Source organism: Motacilla alba, chromosome Z, assembly GCF_015832195.1.
Source record: "Motacilla alba alba isolate MOTALB_02 chromosome Z, Motacilla_alba_V1.0_pri, whole genome shotgun sequence".
NCBI classification, from domain to species: domain Eukaryota; kingdom Metazoa; phylum Chordata; class Aves; order Passeriformes; family Motacillidae; genus Motacilla; species Motacilla alba.
The window spans coordinates 13,453,852-13,470,104 of NC_052046.1; positions in this window are offsets into that span (position 1 = coordinate 13,453,852).

Below are 16,253 nucleotides of genomic sequence, written 5' to 3' on the forward strand. Positions count from 1 at the left end.
CTGAAAAATATAAAAGCTGAAACTTAAGGCATCAATGGTGACTATGAAAGGGTATTCCAAGATGGTGGATTTGGCTATACAGGTTCCCATTTCAATATTTGAAGTCAGTCTTGGTGAAAAACATGGAACAAGCTGAACACCTACTGCAGCATCTCAATATTGCAATTGCCAGCCACACAGAACATTACATGAACACTTGCTCAACACCACCTTTGCCCCTTAAAGATAGTCATAATGAGAGGGTTTTCAGCACTGCTAATGATGGTGAAGAAAGCTGACTGCATCACTGCAGTAATTTAGCCCAAGGGAACCTGTAGAAACAAATGAGGCAACATAAATCACAGATTTGCTTCTTTTTCCTGCTATTCACCCTGGCCAACAAGGTCATGCAAAATATCTTTCATTTCATTACAGGCAATTTGAGTCATTAACATCAAGCTGACACTGTAGTGTTAATTCTGCTCTGCAGAGGTAAGAAAATGGCCGGTGACCTGAATTTTGCATAAACACAGTGAAATTGCAATGCTGCAGCCAAGGTCATTTCCATCTCTGGGTATAAACAGGCTGTTCCTTCAGACAAGGATTAGAAAGGTTATGCTTTATTTGGTCTGACTGAAGTAAAGTTCACAGCCCTTACAATGCTGTGCTTCGTATTGGTAGCTGGATGGGTGTTGATAAGAGATCAGTGTTTTGGCTACTGCTGAGCAGAGCTGTCCCTCTGACATCTCTTCCCCCACCAAAGGGGATGGGAGTGGGCATGATCCTGGGAGGGGACGCAACCAGGCCAGCTGACCCAAATTAGCCAAAAGGATATTCCCTACCATTTGACATCAGCTCAGATATTTAAGCTAAGGGAGAGAGGAGGAAGAGGGACATTAGTGAGTTTTCAGGGTTTGCCTTCTGGAGGAACTGTTCTGTGCGCTGAAGCCCTGCTTCCCAGGAAGTGTCCAAACATCGCTGCTGATGGGAAGCAGAGACTGATCTTCTTCCTCTTAAGTTCCTGCACATGCACATTTCCGCTTGTTTCTTTCTTTTTGCTGTAATAAAATTGTTTTATCTCACCCTGCTGGTTGTGCTCCATCTTATTCTCTCCCCTGTCCCAGTGGGAAAGGGAGTGATAGAGCAGCTGAGTGGGCACCTGGCACGCAGCCAGGGTCAACCCACCACACATGCTTACAAGAAAGGTCATAAACAGACATTGGGAACAACAGTAAAGGACTCTTCATTTTAAAATTATTTTGGAATTTTGTGATAGTACTGGCTGTATTTTTTGTTATTATTAAGAAAATAAGAGCAAATCAAATGAGAAGCTTCTCTGTTTCTGTCAGACAGACTCAATGAGCGTAACAAAACAACTATGAAGAGGAGGGATTAGCAGAGCAAGTAGGAGCTGGAAGTTTGGAGAAGCTTATGACAGCAAAGAGGACTACATTCTGTGTGACCAAGCTCATGAAGGAATTTTATTTATTTTTTAACAAGATACATAAATAAAAAGGTTTTGTATCACCACATTAACTCAGCTTCATTTTCTCTTGTGAATGAAATAGCTGACATTCAGATTTACTGTCAGGAATTTGGTTTTACTGTTCTGGTGGCAACAAAATCCTGGTGGGAGAATTAGAACAGTTGAGGAAAGGAATGGCCTACAAAAAAAAAATTACCCAAAATACAAGCTATCTATTTAAACATGAACCAGTTGATGTCTATAGTAGCTGTGCATATAGACTGCCCTTTCTAGAACCCTCACAATCTGATTAAAATGAAAGATGATGTAATGCAGAAGGAGTTTTAGGACTACTAGATTAAATAAAGCAAGATATCACCAAAACTGTATATGGTGCATTTGTAAGACACATTCAGCACAGTGCTGTACAAGAGAGAGCTTGTGCTGAATACTCTCCCAAGAGGAATCACAACTAACTTGATACATATAAGCCTTGAGCATGCGTGCATGTTGACTATAGCCAGGCTCACTGTTTCCTGCCTAACACAAGACAAGAATGCTGAAGATGTGCTGCTATAATATTGATTCAGTTTCTTAAATGTCACTTGAAGTCTCATTGCACTATTCACTTAAGAATTTATAAATATGAGAAATAATCAATCTTTTTCAAGTTGTCAGGGATAGCCATGAAAGACAGATCTGTAAGAAGACACAGCAGAACCTTGTTATCTGCACTCAGGAGTGTGATTTGCAGACCCACCACCACCCCCTGGTTCCCTAAGGGGAAGCAAACACTGCTGTTTAGTGCCTTAGTATTCAGTGCTAAGTCCAGGGCTAACATATGGTCAGACTGTATGGATCAGTGTAAGAATTATAGTGTTTTGTAGGACATGGCAATATCATTTTTAGGTCACAACACTGCTGAATCAAGCAGCAACTTACAAAACAAGTCACGCCACCCTTAACAGTGGGTGGGACTGGAAATAATGGAGTGAGCACTTGCAGAGCAAGTTATGGACTTCAGGACCTGACAACATGTCATGCATTTGGGTCCTTAATGTAGGATTTTGAGGGTTGCTGACTGCTGTAAAGCAGAAACTCATCTTGATTTAAGTCTTGATTTGTTTGAAGTACCACACAAACAGGTTTCAATGTCTGGCTGGTGGCACTAAGGTAAATTGTGCCTACAGCCTCACATCACACATTCTTTGTTTGTCAAAAGCCCTTTTACACCTGATTTGATCCTTGAGCAACCCTGTGAAAGGAATTATCACAGACTGATGCAATCAAGATCTTCTAAATGCAATCAGAATTCAGTGCATTTTGGTTTCACAAGCACAGTTTTGGTTAGGGAGAGGATGGAGAAGGAGAGGATACTGTCCTGAAAATAGATATTTTCTTGTCCCTTCCCATGAAGAAAAAAGTCCATGCTAGACTTTAGCAAAATAGAAGAAAATAGAAGAACCAGTAGAGATATCTGGGGATGGCTCAGTTCACAATTAGCTACTGCAAAATTCCTGTAAAACTATCAATACTAGCGAAACAATCTTTTCATGGGAGATGCATGTCAGTCTGACATGGAGTATTTTGAACCACTGATGATTCCCAAGGGGATGGATTCAGTTTTATTAAACATAAGTGAGACATAAACACAGATGAGACCCAGACAATAAGCTAATACATGTGCTGCTTCAGTAACAGCAACAGGACCTTATAGATTTTATAATTACTATGAAGTGGGTCCTTAAAGGATGAGATCTGCACAAGCCCCAGCTTAGTCTGAAGAATGAGCTCATTGCAGAGTTAGACATCTCTCCCAAATTTCCTGAAAACACTTTCAGTGACGTGACACAACTATGTTCAGGGTTGCACATTTCATCACCTTCAAAGCAACAGGATCAGTGTAGCATGGAGACAGTGTTTCAAAGGAAGTATTCCTTCTGCCATCTGAACACAAAGCAGCAACACAGGCCACCTGGACTTGCTGTGGAGCCATGCTGATATCCTGACATGACTGGGAACTATCAGGAGGGTGTTACCCAGACAGGAGAGCCAGCTGCCCCTTTGAAGACAAACTTTGAGGTGCAGTGAAGAAATAGAATAGCCACCTCCATCAAATATAAGCAATTAACAAGATCTCAAATAACACAGCTTAGATACAGCAGCCAATCAAGGAAAATGCTGCTTTTGAAAACAGCTTGAAGGCATAGAAACTGACAGTCATATTGTACTTTAAAACATAATATCCTTTGCAAAATGATGCAAAGCCTCCTCCGCAGATGGGGAGCTTCTTCTTTTCACCCTTGGGCAGCTGGGCATGTGTGGGACCACAAGCCTCCACCACTGCTGAAAAATCCACACAGATGCTCCCATCCCTAAGGCTTTATGCTTTTTCCAAGTGAATGCAAAGTGTATGCAAATTAAAGCACCCATATTATCTATGCACTTTGCAGAGGTATAAATGCCTATGAGGCAAGCTCCAAGACAAAAGGGTATAACCAGGGCACAACCCTACACCAAAAATGCTGTAAGAGGCAAGCACAAGACAACTAGCCATTAAAAAATTGCACATGACCCCCAGACAGGGTATGCAAATAATATCAGAATCAGCATCTGCTTGCAGAGCGTTTTCTGTTTGGAAGGTCAGTGTGCTCTGAACCATCTGCCCCAGAGGTTTTGTACAGCAATTCAAGGAAAGGTGTATGAGAAAAAAACAGTAGACCAATATGTTTTGTCCTCTCTTCTTTACTCATCTGAAGGTACCCATCCCCTTTGTAATCACAAAATAACAACATGAAAGTCCCCAAACCATTTTATTCCCTTACAACTTGTCCAATTTTTAAAAGAGTATGGACTAGAATCAAGATATTTCATTTTCCACATGTATCAGTATTTAAGTGGTCCACACAACATTAAAAAGCCCCAGGAGGAGAGAATGGAAAAGCTTCAGACCAGTTGGCACATAGATCTGTTCATGGGGAGTTGCCTGGGGCTAAAGCCCAGTGATCTTGCATCACAAAAATATTTCTCTAACATGAGACATGTTAGCAACTTTGTGTTGAAATAGTGTGTGCTTCTAGAAACAAGATTCAAAACAACAACAAAAAAACACCAATTGCAAATTAATAAATAATCCTGTATAAAAATACAGGACAATTCCTCTTTGAAGTAGATCCTCTCTCTCCTTTAAGTGCATGAAAGTGCTCACACTTATGCATGCATGATTCTTGTGGGGCAGAAACAGAATCACTGTTTCTTTTTTTCTGAGACAATAAAATTTATAAAAAATAAAAATACATAGACTTACTGAGAAATCTTTGTAAGTATAGTTTGGTTCAGCTCCTTTACATGGCTTTTAAAAAAATGGACAAAGTTCTTGCAACTCAGTAGGATAAATTCCAAATGTAACAAAATGGCACTCAGATCATTAATACTACAGTATTTATCACTTGCCTTTCAGTAAGAGAGAACTTCTACAAACCTGTGAATAAATCCCATTTATATTTATTAATAAACAATTTCTGAACATGCACTGGGGCCCACCAGATAAAACAGAGCAAAAGTTAATGCTGATATTTTGCCCCCATGGAATTCCACTGAAACACTTTCTTCCACTCATCTGATCTAAGCAATGCCAAAATGCCATAATAGGAGCTGCCAAACATTGCCATGACACACCACTGGTTAACAGCATAAGGTTTTTGTCCTGGTTTTGTCCCTTAGGCCCAAGAAAGAGAAGAAAAGAGTGCCTTGCAGCAGTAGGAGGTCCATGCATTTTGTTTGATTTGAAAAGTGAGACATTCCAGTCCAACTCTCCATTATTCTACTCAGACCTATGGAACTAAAAGTTATTACAAAAATTGTGAGCATAATTCTCCAAGGTATTTATTTTATTTTTCTTGAAGGTCAAGCGATTTCTTCTGAACATCTGTGAAAAGGACCAATTAAAAAAAAAAGTAGCAGGGGGTTCACTGAATAATTTAGTAAAGTGTATGCAAGTTCTCAATATCAGTAACTTAGTTTTTCAACTAAGGCTTCTTTTTTTTACTCTAAGAGTTGTATTTATTTAATCCAAAATCTTATCTTCATTGCACAAAGAGAACATCAGAGGAAAAGCTCCTCAGAGCTCTCCTTTGATAAACATTATGATTACAGGCAAATTAAAGCACTTTACACATACATATTTGCTAACTGCAGCCTTTGCACAACTGATGCTTTCAACATACAGAAAGAACAGCCCTGAAAGCTGAAAAGCAGCTTCATCACAAATTGTTGATTTACATTTCTCTTTGTCAAGTCCTTTTAGCCCTAATTGAGGACTCAAGGTTTAATTAAAACTAAAGAAGAGAGAAAATGACAGACATTTGAGAGCAGCAGTAGCAGCAGCAGCAGCCATGTTTTCCCCCTCACGAGCAAACAGCCCAGAAAGGATGCATTTGCATTTGCATTTGCTTTATCTGCTTCTATTTCTGGTTTAAAATCACCAATTCCTCCTAATCAGGCTAAACTGCAGCCAAATTTTATGAAGTCAGGACCATTTAGCTTAACCTTAGAAACTTGAGATCCTACCTGATGTGTGTTCCACTGGACAGAGTGGATGGGTAGCCCAGGGCACCAGCTCTTAATAAATTATTGCAAATAAAAGCCAAAAGCCTAAATTTCTTGTATCTTAAGTACTCAGTAATGGCTGGCTGGGTTTTTCATGCTCCTCTTCTGCAGTCAATGTAACTACCCTTAGTCCTTGCTGAAAGATCAAGTGTACTTCAGCACTTGCTAGCAACATGTGGTATAACAGCCCCCATTAGCTTTCAGCAGCCTTGACATACACAAGCTTGGCCTTGCTGCTTGCCAAAGAGGGGCAGCTAATGGCCCTGCCCTGTACCTCCCACTCAGCTTTGAGCTTGCAGGCTCAAAATCACAATGTTCAAAATTACCATGTTCAAAATCACAATGTTCAGACTTCATGGTCAGTTCTTACAGTGGTACTGTCAGATTTTGCAAGAAGATTTTTGAAAAAGCTTCCTCCTGCCTTCCCCACTACACACAGAACAATTATGCAGATATACAAAAAGTTTCAGCCAGGTTTATCTTGCTCATTTAACTGTTGTAGTAAGGAGAATATAGATTATGTGATTTTCTTGCAGGCTGTGCTGTCTGCGCAACAGATGTACAGAGTAATAATCCTCATATTACCAATAAAGCACCTGATCTGACCATATTAGAGCTTTAGTGATGCAGTAATTCAAGTAGGCAACAGACTCTCCTCCAAAATGTTTGATTAATTGCAGCTCTGCTATATTGTGCAAGTCAGTGAATCGTGGGTATGATCACCTGTTTGTATAACTACATAGTTAATCCCCCCAAAGTATTCCATGTGGAAGCTTGCTTTTGATCTGGAAAAGGCTCTCATAATCCTTGCTTCCTTGAACATGGAGCAGGAAGACACAATATCTTGTTAGATTGGACTGTGGGACAAGACATGTGGAAGGGTTTGATACCAGGCCCTGTGACAAGCTGTGACTCCAGCTAATGAAGGCTCTCCACTCTGCTCTACATTATATGCACAACTATTTATACCAGAAAATTACTGCCACCCAAATGTGGACTGGGAAAATATCCAGGCAGTCTTATGAAAATCAGTACATCAAATAGATGAACAAAGACACAACAAAGTCTTTTCCTCCCAGGAAGTGTTTTCAGCACCTGATAATCCCATCTAGCCAAGGGTATTGGAAAGGATTAAATATAGAAACAAATGAAGCCAGAGTATTCTGTGACCCTATGATAACAAATCAGAAGGGTGCTCAAGGGGGTGCTATCCAAGCAGAGCTTATCTTCACATGCAAATATGAATCAACTTTTTTTCTATTCATCACTAAAAAAGTGCTATCAGATTTTGATTTATGTGAAAGATTACCTTATTTAGTATCAAAAGTAGTATTTCTTTTTTCTGTTAGGAAAAAACTGCTTCCGAGCACTCCCTCAGTGCCAAACTATTCACAGCCTAGGAATTTTGTGAAACAAATCCACTGTCTCTGTATTAGCAACCTTCAACAAATTACTTGTTCATGAATCTGCCTAACCTTTCTTTGGGTTGATGAAAACATTCTACACTCATCCCAGCATCCCATGGTAAGAAATGTTGTGATGTAACTACCCAGCAGGTGAAATCCTCTTTTATTGTCTCTCTGGACATGCCTCTGAAAAGATTCAGGTGATGTCTCATCCTATTGCTTGTGGGACACTGCAGTCATGCCACTCATGGTTTGGTAGCCAGCTATGATACCTCCTCCAACCAGCCTCATCTCCAGTCCAAGGAGTTCTGACATCATCTTTCCTGAGCTGGAATTTTGCTGTAACTTTGCCCATCCTTGTTGCCCTGACTGTGTCTTTTTAGGCCTGCCACATGCTCCTTAATCCTGCCTAACCAAACTGCACTAGTATTGGTGGTGCCTGGATGAGCACATAAAGACGTGCTCTACTATCAAATTTGCAGGCAACCCAGACGAGGGGGAGGGAGAATGATGCATCTGACTCCATCTTATCAGAAGGCTAATTAATTACTTTATTATACTATATTATTCCATATTATATTACACTATATTACATTACATCTAAACTGAATCTGCCAAGCACTCAACTCTGCACACAACTTCACAACTGCACAGAAAACTCATGACTGTCAGCCAACAGTCCCGATGCACACACGCACACTTTTGGCCCTGATTGGCCAAGGAAACAAAACACCATGACTTTGGGTATACAAACTCCATATTGCATTCTACTTTTGCACAAACACAGGCATAGCAAATGATAAGAATTGTTTTTCCTTTCTCTGAGGTTCAGAGAATGTGAATCTCAGAAATATTCTTGGGAAGAATTGTGCCTTGCTTTTCTTTGCGAAGAGAAATGTGACTACACTCTACTTTATTCCTATCTCTTTCCCCATGATCCCTACTGTGATTTGCTTTTTTGACTGCCAAAGCAAATGAATTTTATTCCTTCATTATTTAAAGTTTGTTTCAGTGCTGATGGTAACAGTCAATGGAGGATTGAAAGGTAGACAGAGCAATGACAAATCCACATTTCTCAATAGCCTGGAAAATAGATGCAGACATTTGCTGTTTGTATTCACTGTTAATTGTGTATTTCATTTCAGTTAAAATATAAAACCAGACACTCTTGAAGCATTCCCAATGGGATTATTAAAATGTATTGGCCACTTTGGGAGCATGCAGTGACTCTATATGACCAACAAGGTCTAAAGTAGGTAAAAGAACACTCAATGTTTTCTTTCTGACAGCTTTCACTGTCGGAAAGAGTGTACTTTTACCTTCTTTTTTCTTTCTTACAGCTTTCTTTCTCAATTTCCTTTAATTGGAGGAAAAGAAGAGATATTTTATAGGGTTGCAGATACATGACACAATGGGAAAGAAGTTTGTTCAGATTTTGGGTCAAGTGTTTAATGAACATGGGCAGATCTTCCCATTACTGCAGGAAAATAATGTGGTGATTTTTTATTAAGAAACCAACCTTCTAAAACCTTTTACAAGATCTCTGATGACTTGTGTCAGATGACCTCCAGGTGGATGAGCAGAGCACTAGGGAAAGGTGAAAATGGCAAACCCTGACTGCTGTCAGTGTTCTTGGCCACAGCAGGTCACATCTGCACTGGGGCAGGCAGGGCTTGGAAATTTGGGAACAAGGAATTCATTCAGGTATCACCCAGTAACATGACTCCCCCTCTTCCTGGATTTGAATGCAAACTGAGAGACAGGTTCCACGTTTCTGAGCTGCTAGAAAAGCAAAGCCAGAGGATTTAGATGGCAGGCTTTTTCTTTTGGTACTCCTAGGTAGGATCTATCCTGGCTGTTTCACCAGTGTGGCACCTGACATATCCAAAACACACCCCAGCCCATGCCCTCAAATTCTTCCTTGAAAACTTTAAAAGCTTCAGAAATGTGATGGCTACTCAGGGAACAGAAGTGGTTTGTTCAGACAATAGTGTTGCTAATGGGGATGGTGTTTGCAACCCTGGAAACTGTGCAGGAACAAGGAAACAAAATGTATCTGAATAGATGACACGACATTAATGAGAAAGGAGCATGTGTATCCTGTGAATCAAGCAGGAGATTCTTAAAACTCTCTTCCTTTTAATCAGAATGCTGTGAGGGAGCAATGGCTAGCAAGAAGCACTGCAAACTGCTGTCTGCCTGCAGATTATTGTTCAGTCTTTAAGTTTCTTTATTTCATTGGCTTCATCTGGCTCAAATATTTTTGTTTGAAGATTAAGGCGCTCAGGTAAGTCTTTCAGGCCATACTTTCAGGGTGGGATGAATCTGTGGGATTGTAAGAGACAAAAGAGGGTCAGGTCTTCAAGTGCATCCTCCCCCTCTCCAATAAACCCCCTCTCCCTTTCCAAGGTCCCTGATGTTCAGTGTAGTTTGTCTAAGATGGGAACACCAGGGCGAGTATTGCAGGAGGAATTGTCTGAGTGACTGCACAAGCAATATATTCCGGAGATGGGGGAGCTGAGATGCTTGCACTGACTTTGGTGCATATTGGCAAGCTGAAGGGTGATGCCTGTGTAACTTAGATCAAAGTTACAAGGTGCTTATATAGCTTGAATTCTAAGATATCAATATAACCTGATATATCTATATAACCTGATATCAGTAGAACCTAAATCATTACTTTTTATGTATCTATATACCTGATACTTATATAACCTGAATCATAACTTTTATGTCACCCTGATTTTCTAAGACTTTGCTAAGCCTTCTGATGTTTGCATTCTTGTAACGAACTTTCTCACACACAGTTCTGTAAACAACCTATGTTTTGCATTCTTTCATGGAGGAGGAGAGAATTGATGGACTCTTGGTCTGTCCAGTGTCATTGGAGAGGTGGCACTGTCACCCTCCAACCCACTGTCACTTTTGGAAAACTATAAATGTTGGAGTCAGAAAATAAAGGTCCCTCTTTTTTGTTCACCTGGAGAGCAGCAGTGTCCGTGTCGTCTTTTCGTGTCGTATTACGACAACTTTTATACCTAACCTGATATAAATAACTTTTTATACAATGTCATGGCTAGTATAAGGCTAACTTGTTGCTTAATGCTGAATAGACAAAAAAGAAGAAAAAAATTCACCAGGTGGATTGCTTTAGAGATAGACACGTGTAGTACTAATGAGAAATTGGCACGTGCAAAGCCAATTAGCTTCAAAACAAAGAATTTGGTTAGGACCAGACAGACCAAGGAATACCATAACTGCACATGCTCTGAAGAAAATGTTGAAAAGTTCAGATGCAAAGACAACCTTGGAAGCCTTCATCAAAGACCCCTGACAACCCCCTAAGTGGGGAGGTGCAAGTGCAGTGCAAAAGAACTATTTATAACCATGAGATCATACTATGTAAATTAGTTCTGGCACATATGTGATGATGTTGTAGTGACATACTGGCACTGTGCTATACTTACTGTATAAATAAATGACAGCATCTGACAAGGTGGGTGACTTAGGAGGAGAAATCCCCCTCACCACCAGTGCTGCAATAAACACATACCTGCTCTATAGACATCGGTCCATGGGGATTTATTTCCAGCTTTTCAGGTTATGAAATGCTGCTGGAGACTGGAACAACTGGGTCTTCCAAGATTGCAGCCAGCTTCTGCGGGCATATTCCTCTGCCAGCCCCATCCCCATATCCCCCTGCCCCTTGCCAGAACGGATGTCTGTAGAGTTTGTCCAGACTGAACACTTGCTATTGGATGTGTGAGTAAAAGCACTAAGAGCCATCATGCTAAACTCAACACCGTGTTTGATGTCCCTTCCAGCTGACCAGCTCCCGCTGCAATTTGTGCCACCCCCCACATGCTCTAGTCCAGTAGTGCTACACTGCCAAGAGATGCAGATTTTTACTCCTCTCTGTGCATTTTGGCTAGCTTTTAATAACCATATGAAAATTTGGGATCACTTGCAACATTTTAAAGAGATAGAAGCTTTGTTGATTGATACTGATCCAAAGTAAAGGCTACATTTACTGTTTAGTAACCACTTTAGCAATGGTGAAAATTTATTCTGTGTACTGACCAATTAACATGCTCCTGTTGGTAAGACAGTACCTGTGGGGTAGGAAGAAGTAGGGAGACATTTTAAGCAGCAGGCAAATTTAATTCATGGGTTTCTGCAGGGAGACAGTGAGAGACTTGCTCATTTTTCATGGCCTCTTCTACTGCAATCCTGTAGCATTCACCTGGGCCAAGTGAGCGGTCACAAAGAGTAGGAGGGCACTGTAATTGGGCTGGGTTTGCCTGTGACACAGTAGGAGAACTGACCAACAGAATCTGTCCTGGAAAACAAAATTTCTGGCCTTGTTAGGAAGAAAAAGTAACCCAAATTTCACATTTCAAACTTGTGCCATGCAGAAAGGTTTTAAGCTTTTAACATGCCACATCCAGCTTTGACTGGAAGCTGAGTTGCTGGCCTTGCTCGTGTACAGAGCACTCTTGCTGGGAAGTTGCCTGTGCCCAGTTCTGAGGGGAGTCCCTGCACCCCACATGAGACACCAGGGAGAAGTTGGAGGGACTCCCCTGCTCACTGGTATATCCTGGAGCCAGCCTTGGGGCAGAAGTCAGTCTGCTTCACTGCACCTGCAGGCTGGTGGGGTTTGGTTCGCCTCGATGGTGGGCCATGCTGAGCATGGGCAACAATGCGGGACAGCCCCGGGGACAACGAGACAGGCTGGCACTTCAAAAGGGCAGTCCCTTGCCTTCCAGACACCACCAGTGGCATGAGCCAGCAGGCTGCACCGCCAGCTCTCGTGCTTTGCTGCGTGAGGCAGACTGGGGCTGGAGAGCCTCAGAGGTAGCCAAGAGCCCGCTGTGTCCCTGGCAGCATGGACACTCACAGCATGGACACACCATGCACAGCATGGACACTCACAGCATAATGTGGTATTGCAGGATCCCTACAGTAATCCCTATAGTAAGTAAAAATGACGCTCCCAGTGCAATGCCCCCACAGAGCAGTCAATGTGCACACCTAATATAACAGCACAGCCTGTGCCTAATATATGGCTCCACCCCATAACCCCAAACTCTGCTTAAAAAGCCTCCCACATGAAAAGCTTTAAATGAAGCCATAAAACAAGAATACAGGTACCAGAGCTTTATTAGATGTTTCACTGGATACAAAGAAACTGGATTTTATATTACTTTTTTTACTCTAAATACACATTCTTGTCATAAAAATTCACATTTGCTATACAGAACTGTAGGCATTTTTAACACAACATTTATTAAAGTACCATTAAACAGATCCTAAAACGAGAAGGTGCAGCTCTGTGAACCTTTGTGGGCACAACACACAGGGAGCTCCATGTTCTCAGTGTTACACAATCATCCTTCCCACCAAAACAGAGACAAACCATTCAAATGTATTAATGCTCACTGGGAATAATAAGGCTTCTGTACAGAGACCCTGAACAGTGTCAGGAGGCAGTGTGGCAATAACATGCTAAAAATCATCACCTAGATGATACTAAACTACTGATGACTGAGGCAGTCAAAAACTTAACTGTCCTGGCAAGCTCATATAATTTTTCTTTTTCTTTTTATAATTGTGTTTTTAACCACGTATTTTTATTTTCAATAATAGTAATTACAAATAACTCCAGGATTCTGCTTTAAGGATCCCTGCTTCACAGCAAAACTAACTGCAGCTACTTCAGGAATTTCTTCCAATCAAACTGACCTTTGTAGGACCAAAGGCTGAAGGAAGAGATTAGTACATGCAATCTTACTGCAGAAACAAAAACCCCTAAGTGCACCTCCCTCTGAGGAGATACTCATTGGCCAAGGTGACGCCTCTTCAAGACGATGTGTGTGCATAACTTGGAGAGTGGAGATAAACTATCCTGGGACATCAGATGAGGCCCACTTCCAGCTTTTAGGCCCACACACTTAATATCTTTTATGACCATGTGGACTGTTATGATGCACTGAGGCTGACAAATATCTAATATTCACAGCTGGCAGGTAAAGGGATGTTACGCACAAGTCCAGATAAGCAGCACTGAGCAGAGGCAAAGGAGAGAAGTGTGAAGATGCTGCATTTTAACTGGACAGCTGAAGAGGCTCTGAAATCAGACTTGTGCCTTTCCTCAGTCACTGTTCAGGTGGATCTGACTGAAGCTGACCTCATACCAAACTGCTGGAGGGCAGGCACCCTACTCCAACCAGCCAGGCACAAGGTGGACACTCCCTGTGTTTAGTTAGTACCTCTATCCCAATTACTCTTGGCATCAGGCATCTTAAATATAAACCATGAAGGGAGAGTAGACCTGGCTGTGGGAATAGGACAGGAGTCGTACCTGTAGGCAATGTAGAGATTCCTAAGTAGGTCCTGCAGGGACAGGGAATTATTATAGTTTTTTTTATTTAAAGCTGCCTCAATTCCTGAAAGCAGAATGCTGTACATGGACAGGGCAGGCCATGCTGATCAACCTATGGCATTCACAATTTTTACACAAGGATTTTTTTTTTATAGGTCCAAACTACACTGGAGCAAAGTTCAAAGCTCTTCCTGCAAATTTAAAGCTATGTTCCAACACAGGACATGAGCAGTATTGCATAGCATCCAGGCACTTCCTTTAAGCCAGGATATCCCCATCCTCCTATCATGACTATGTTCCAGAAGATGAATTTGAGGCCACTCAATTACATGATCACAATTCCTGCTGACATCAGCAGGAGTTGTGTGTGCGCAGAAGTGATTTGATCTGTAACACACTGGAAACCATGTCTTTGCTGCCTTGCACAGTCAAGGCAGTTGATCAGGCAAACATCCTAATCTGTATTTACAAATCTGTAAGTGAGCTCCAAGTAACTTCAAGTTTAACTCCTTCGTGCCAGAAAGTGAGGGAGTCAGCTCTATGGACAACCCTTGGTAACATCTGAAACAGAACCGATAATTACGAGATTTAACAATATTATCCTAACGCATTAAGGCAGGTCACATAACTGCCCTTTTCCTTTAGGATTAATTATTATTTCCTTGTACACTGTAGACAATCCATAATCCCATTTACACACATATCTACGAAACAGCAGTACAGTAAAAACTAAATAGACCACTGAACTCCAAATACTTGTAATCAATACATTACACATACTATACAGCATATTTTAACCTCATCATTGGGTAAACATATACAATTTAGAACAACATTGACTGTATGTAACATAGAAGCTACCACTGGCAAATACATCATACACTATTAGCTCGTACTTCACTGAAAAGGAATTTGGAACTTTGAAACGGTGTTACCTGAACTCTTGAAATCACCAAATGGCCTAATCAGTTGCTAACAACTAGTGCTTCATATACTAAATTGAGGATAAACAGCACTGGAACTGTGTTTTCAGGGCACTCTGCTTTCCTTTTTTTTTTATGGAATTAAGCTCCAAAATTTTTAAATTTCTTTTGCAACACAGCCTATAATTACTACACAGTGACTCTCTGCTCACTCTCATCTCAGGGTAAAGGCTTAGTAACTACTTTGAAGTTAGTAGAAACTGTCTAGATTTGTATCAGTAGGACAGAAAGACTGAGCCCAGCATACAGGATCGTACATTCCCTCTCAGCCATGCATGCATATATATCTATATACACATACATGCATACATTTAAATAATGTTTTGAAATAGCAGGACCTACAAAACCAGTAATGTATCCACCAGCAAAAGAATGCAAATAACCCACTACTTCTAAAACTACGCTCCTGTGGTCTGATTCCGATTCACCCCTCACCATACGAGGCAGGAACTGCACTCCAGGAACCACCTCCTGTTTGGACTAGATTTCTGCAGGTTAGATCAGTGTGGAACGAGGATGTCTCAGCATGTGTAAACTGAAAAATGGAGCCAGGTGGGTTTGCACAGCCGAGACATTCTGTTTGTGCAGCACAGTTGCCACTTTTCAAGAATGGGTGAAAAGAAAGGATCAAGTAATCACATGAAACTGCCAGAAAACAACAGCACTCAATGTATACATGATGAACATAGTGAGGGGGAAAATAAGCAGAAGAAGGAAAAAAAATATTTTGGCAGTGAATGACATGACAGTTTGTGTAAGTAGATGCTTATACAGATCAATAGTGTAGACAGGTATTTTTTCTTGATGGGCTGATTACAGTCAACTAATTTCCCATGCAAGATTCCTCATAATACATGTGAAGAAACCTTCCAAGTTCATGGGATCAGAAAAAAAACATCTGACCCAACCTGGCAACACATTTCTGTTGAAATCAAAGATAAGTTTAGCTGCATATGGGTGGCAAAACTGGGCTCTTGAATGGTCCAGTTGTGCTGCATAGTACATTCTGGCTTGTTCTTTTTTGGCAAGATCCCCAAACAACATCAACAGGGAGTGCATCTCTATCAGGACTTACAGTTTTAGGCCCTCACAGATGAAATCTTCAGAAGAGCATGGATAGTATATCCCCACATGCACTTTTTTCTTTTAGTAATTAAGGCAAGTTTGTTTACCTGTTCCTACCATAAAGTGCTGTGCTTCTCCAATAGAAAGATTGACAGCTAAATGAAAACATATTTTTTCTGACCAGAATTTAACATTTTGCCAGTATTCTTCCCCATTAATGGACAAATGATACAATTTGTCTATTATTGTTTCTTGTCAGAGGATTTTTTTTTGCTTTGCTTTTACTTTCTATTTATTTCCAAATGAGACTTAGAATAAAACTGACACTAAGCAAACATTTCATAGCAATACTAACAAACTCTAGA